The sequence below is a fragment of the Lactuca virosa genome, chromosome 6 (assembly GCF_052849685.1).
Source record: "Lactuca virosa cultivar CGN04683 chromosome 6, Lactuca_virosa_CGN04683_v6, whole genome shotgun sequence".
In the NCBI taxonomy this organism is placed as follows: Eukaryota; Viridiplantae; Streptophyta; class Magnoliopsida; order Asterales; family Asteraceae; genus Lactuca; species Lactuca virosa.
The window spans coordinates 190,627,921-190,633,464 of NC_136431.1; the positions used below are offsets into that span (position 1 = coordinate 190,627,921).

The 5,544-nt window shown below is 41.8% G+C and overlaps 1 non-coding gene across 1 annotated transcript; it reads left to right on the forward strand.

The window, feature by feature from the left end:
* The first annotated feature begins 5,061 nt into the window (after window positions 1–5,061).
* LOC145123086 (small nucleolar RNA R71) lies at window positions 5,062–5,168 on the forward strand. Its single transcript, XR_013714965.1, has one exon. It is a non-coding gene; the product is annotated as a small nucleolar RNA R71 (small nucleolar RNA).
* Window positions 5,169–5,544: the final 376 nt, after the last annotated feature.

A 5,544-nucleotide genomic window follows, 5' to 3' on the forward strand; every position in this document is an offset into this window, starting at 1 on the left:
GCATCTCGAATATGGACCTCTTTAAAATAAGAACTCAGACTTGAACTTGCGAAACCAGCCATCAATCAAAACTTCAATCTTCAAAAAGAATGGTGCAAGCCTCCAAATCATGTAGACAATGTGGGAAAGCATACGCCACATTGTATATTAGAGAAAACAGCCCATCGAATCGTCACAAAAGTATCATAAGGAATGGTAGTAATTCCGTGTAATGAAGAAGAACGGAACGAAATGAATATGGTGGAAATTCACAACTCACGACGTGAATCTGTTCAGGCTCACGACGTGAAGTCGCTGAGACGCGCATTCTGATTTTCCTTGAAACCTTGTTCACGACGTGAGAAATATAGGGTCACGACGTGAATCCTGGGTAAACCAGAATTAAAACTGCCTTCTTCCTTGTAAATATATATGCTCCACTCAACATCTTAACGAATTAAGAACCTTCTAAATTCAGTGTATTTTGACGACTCTTCTAACTATAACCTCTCTCTCGACTCACCCCACACTTATTTCCAATTGTGGGTTTCGACTTCCAACTTCTAAACTTGAACGACACTCGCTTAAACAAACACGACTCTTGACTTGACCGTACTCCTTCCCCAAGACTCCATAGCAAACTGAAAGTTAACAACCAAAGAAGAGCAAAGTAACATAATATCTTAAGGTCTTACAATCCAAACAAATTGAAAAACAAAAAAAACAAACCAAACAAGTCTAAAATAAACAAAATAAAACTAATTGATCAATCATCTTCATCCTCCTCGTTTGCTCCACTAGTGCCCACCCCGTCGCCTCCATGTCCTCGATACTCCGTCCACCTCGGGCAAATTGGGTAATGATATCCCAAATGAGGCGGCTGCTCCACCCCAAGGTGTTGAACCACATTCTCCATGGTACCCCCAATCCAGTTGACACTCAAAGATAACTGGTCAAAATAACCAGCCATATCACCCCCAAAAGGTGCTCCTACCATGGGTGCGGGTGGATGCATTGGCTGTCCTCTCTCTCCTCTTCCACTCACGTTCCTTCTCCTCGGTCGTGGCTGTGGTTGTTGTTCTGGTTGTGTATCAGGCTGCTCATCACCCTCATTACCCTCATCATCTGAAGGTACTATTCCCCAATGCGACCCAAAGTTTCTGACAACCCGCATGGTCTCCAAATATCCCATGCCAAACTCATGCTCATCCACACAAGTCATGGAACGAATAATTTCAGGGACAACCAAATGATACGAGCGGGCCAAACGCGTAATAAATTGCCCTCCACAAATGGGGCTCCTGGGCGAGAACTGGCTGCAGACCCAGCCAGAAAACGTGCCAGAAAATAAGGAATGTTGCAACACACTCCGGGTTGCAAGATACACCATAAGAAGAATAGATTTTGCTTTGTTACTTTATGTCCATGCCTCCTTTGATTGATGGAGAATGTGATGAAACGGTGGAGTAAGCGGTGGATAGAGGACCGAATACTACTCTCGGGAGACACTCCGGAATTAAAAATCCCGGATGCAATATTATGCCAGAAAGCATATCCAGTGACACCCTCCGTATATCCTCTAGCTGCCTCGCTCAAGAACATACCAAATTCGGTAGTCATTGCCTCTCGTCGATCATATAGACCAACCCTCCAAGAGAATTCAACGAGGCTGCACTCCCGATACTCACCCCCTAACCGGAATACTAAAGCTTGCGGCCAATGTGGGTCTTGGACAGTCTCCTGGAATGTCACTGTTGAGAAAAACTCAACACAGAATTCCTTATACACCCGCTCTTGGATTCGAAATAGGTTGAGCCAACCCGAGCAAGTGAAGGAATACCCATCTCCAACAAATATTTTTGTCAAAAATGGGGACAGCCTTTCCACGAGCCCGACTTCCCTTAACCGCGTCCAATTAATTGTAGGAGCAACTGCAATCTCTCGATTGTAGAGCCACCCTAATTTGTTGTTCCATCGGGTCAAGATGTCGCGGGACATCGTTGTGGGAAAATTGTAAAACGAGTGTAAACCTGCAACTCCAAGAGGTGCCTCCCTTCTAGGACCCATTTATGCAAAAACAATAAACAAACACAAAACCAAATATCCAATAATTTAGATAACCACAGAACAGTTTTGTTGATGCACAGGACTCACGTCGTGAGTCATATGAAACTCACGTCGTGAGGTCGCTATACACAGCGAGAAATGGTCTCAAAAATCAAAGGTCGGGACTAAATCTTGTTGATAGGGTTTACTCATAAACCATTTCTAAGCATAATCAAGTAAAATATGATGGATGAATAACACAATTCGGGCCAAATTTCGACATTGACACATATGAAAAACCCTAGCCCCTAAATCAACAAATTAGTGAAAATTAACAAAAGAAATAAGAGATATTTACCTTTGTGATGAAGATTACGTAAGCAAAAAGATTAAATTAAGTAAAACTATGCCAAAATCGGGTGGGGGACCAGAGAACAATCTTCACTTCGTGAGGTGGGGAAAGTGGTTTGGTCAAACTGATTATTTATCTTTTAATCTGTGGTCCTGAGTGGTTTACCACTCACGTCGTGAATCCATAATGGTTCACGTCGTGAGTTCTGTCTGGACTCTAAAATTGGGCCAATTAAATAGGAAGTGGGCTAAGGCATATATTAGGTCATTACTGAAAGTGGGCAGGCTTAAAAAAAATATAGTTATCATATAGAATAACCATGCCCGTATCTCATCTGAATTCACGTCTTGAACCCGAAATGGTTCACGTCGTGAGTCTTGTCTGATCATGAAATTTATTAATTTCTCCAATTTTAATTTTTGTAAGATATTTAATAAGTATTACTACTTGATTTTAATGGCTCCTTATGCAGATAATAATTCGGATGACATGATCGACTTCCTAAGAACTAAAAATACGCTAAAAACTAAAAAGAAAAAGAAAGAAAATGCAAACCAAACTCGGGTTGCCTCCCGAGAAGCGCTTCTTTTTGAGGAGTCTTGAGCTGGACTCCTTGCCTCCTACGTTGAGTCATCTGAAGAGTCCACCACTAGGATCTTTTGTTCCTTGAAACGCCTCTTGTAAGCTTGAACACGTCTGTTGTACGCCTTTTTCGAATTTTCCTTTTTAGCTTTGACCTCGTCTCCATCGAGCTTGCGTTTGGTCCCTTTAGTCTCTATCTTGTCTTCATACTTACATTCCATAGTATCCTTTTCTTCCTTTACCACTGGACTTGTTATTTTTGATGTAGCCTCCTCTTCATCACTCGTCATCTCATCATCTTCCTTGCTCACCCAAGAAGTTGGATTCGTGTAGGCAATGACTTCAACTAAAAATGGAACAGATGCTCTCGGTTTTGTTCTTTTAACTTGTTGAATTGTTTTAATTTCTTCTTCCATGAGCTTCTCTAATTCTTCAAGTTCATTTTCTTCATCAATGTTGAAAACCTCTTCTTGAGCATGATTCCCTTGAAAGCCATCTTCTATCCCAAAAATTTCCTTTTCATAACCAACCCTAAATGTGAGCTTAGACTCCCGAATATCAACAAGAGCTCCAGCAGTGTTTAGTAGCGGCCGACCAAGAATAATCGGTACATTTGGATCTTCTTTCATATCCAATACCACAAAGTCTATTGGAAAAACGAATTTCCCAATTTTTACTAAAATATCTTCCACAATGACCCGGGGTTGCGTCACTGAACGGTTCGCCATGTGAATATTCATCTTTGTAGCCTTCAACTTCTGAATATTTAACTTTTGATAAAACGAATAAGGCATCAAATTTATGCTAGCCCTAGAATCGGCTAAAGCATAAATCTTCATATTATTCCCAAACTCACATGGGAGAGTAAGTCGTCCAGGATCCCCCATCTTCTTAGGTACTTCTCCCAACACAGCTTTTTAGCTTTGCTCACTTAGAATCACCTTAGAATTCTCCTTTAATTGCTGACGAGTGTCTAACAAGTCTTGTAGGAACTTAGCATATTCTGGAACTTTTGCAAGTGAACCAATAAAAGGAGTATTGATAGGAATACCCTTCTATTGCTTGATAAACTCCAGATGTTCTCTCTCCAGTGGACTGAGATTAGCTCTAGACGGGAATGGCAAAGGTGGTTTATAAGCTGGAACAGATACGGATCTCTTCTGTTCAGACTGAGTCCACGACGTGAGCATAGCGGGCTCACGACGTGAACTGGGTGTTCCAGCAGATTCTTCAATTTCGAGCTTTGGCTTCTTTGGCTTTGGATCGGGCTGTTGTGGCTCCACTTCTAAGGCTTCTAGGAACTCAGAAATCGCCTATTCTTCAATATCTATGGCATTACGTGAGATTGGGTGTTGTTTTCAGGATTTTTCGGGAACATCTTCTCATTAACCAAAGCGGTAAGTTGACCAAGTTGTACTTCAAGGTTACTGATGGAGGCTCGCTGATTCTTTATCAATGCTTGCTGATCTATCATCATGGCATGATGATTATTCATTATATTTCTTTGTTCTTCCATTACAGCGTCAGTAGCATCATGTCTTTTTTCTGAAGCTTCCATGAATTTCATCAACATGGTCTCTAATTCTGATTTCTTCTCAGCTAGTGGTTGTTCTCTTTGATAGAAGCCCCGACCAGTTTGCCTAAATTTCTCTTCTTTTTGCTTCTTGTATTCTTCGTAAGGCAGCCACTCCTTCTTTGGTTTTCTCCAATCTTCTTCATACTTGTCCCCACTCGAGTAACATACTTGAGCTTTCTTGTTTCCATATTCATCCATATTGCAATCCTTTGTCAAGTGTGGGCCACTACATCTCTCGCAACCAAATCGAATTGCATGAATTGATTGGTCCATTTGAGTCAATCTCCTATCCATAGTGCTAAGCATTGCCATCACAACAGCCATCTCTACAGTTTGTGTACCTCCACTGCCTTTCATTCCATCGCGTCCTGGGTTGTGATACTCACGAGAGTGCTTTGAAAATTCTTCAACCAGCTCCTTAGCCTGAATTGGGTTCTTCTTTGTTAGTGGTCCTTGTGAATCAAGGAGTTGTCTAGTCATGACATTCACCCCATCATAAAATATCAACATTTCTTGCTGAATATTGAGGTCATGTTGAGGACAATTCCTTAACAACCCCTTGTAGCGTTCTCAGGCCTCGTATAATGACTCCCCCAGATTTTGCTCAAAGTTGGCAATTGCCTTCTTGAGTTTAGAGATTTTGGAGGGTGGGCAAAACTGATCTAGAAATCTCTCACACAACTGGGCCCATGTGGTGATTGTACCAGGTGGGAGTGCCTTTAACCAGTCTTTTGCTGCTCCCTTGAAAGTGACCGGTAGCATCCTTAGCAAAGCTGTCTCCCTTGGGATATTGGGAGTATTAAAATAATCTGCAATATCGTTCACCTCGTCTAAGTGTTTGAAAGCATCCTCGTGATCCTTCCCGTAAAATGGGATATCCTTAAGTGCAGTAAGGATACGTCCCTTCAACTCGAATGTGGCATTGGCAGGAATCGTAGGATGTACTAAACCCGGCCCCACATCATCTCGAATGCGCTTCTTGTAGTCCCCCATGGCCATCTCATCTATA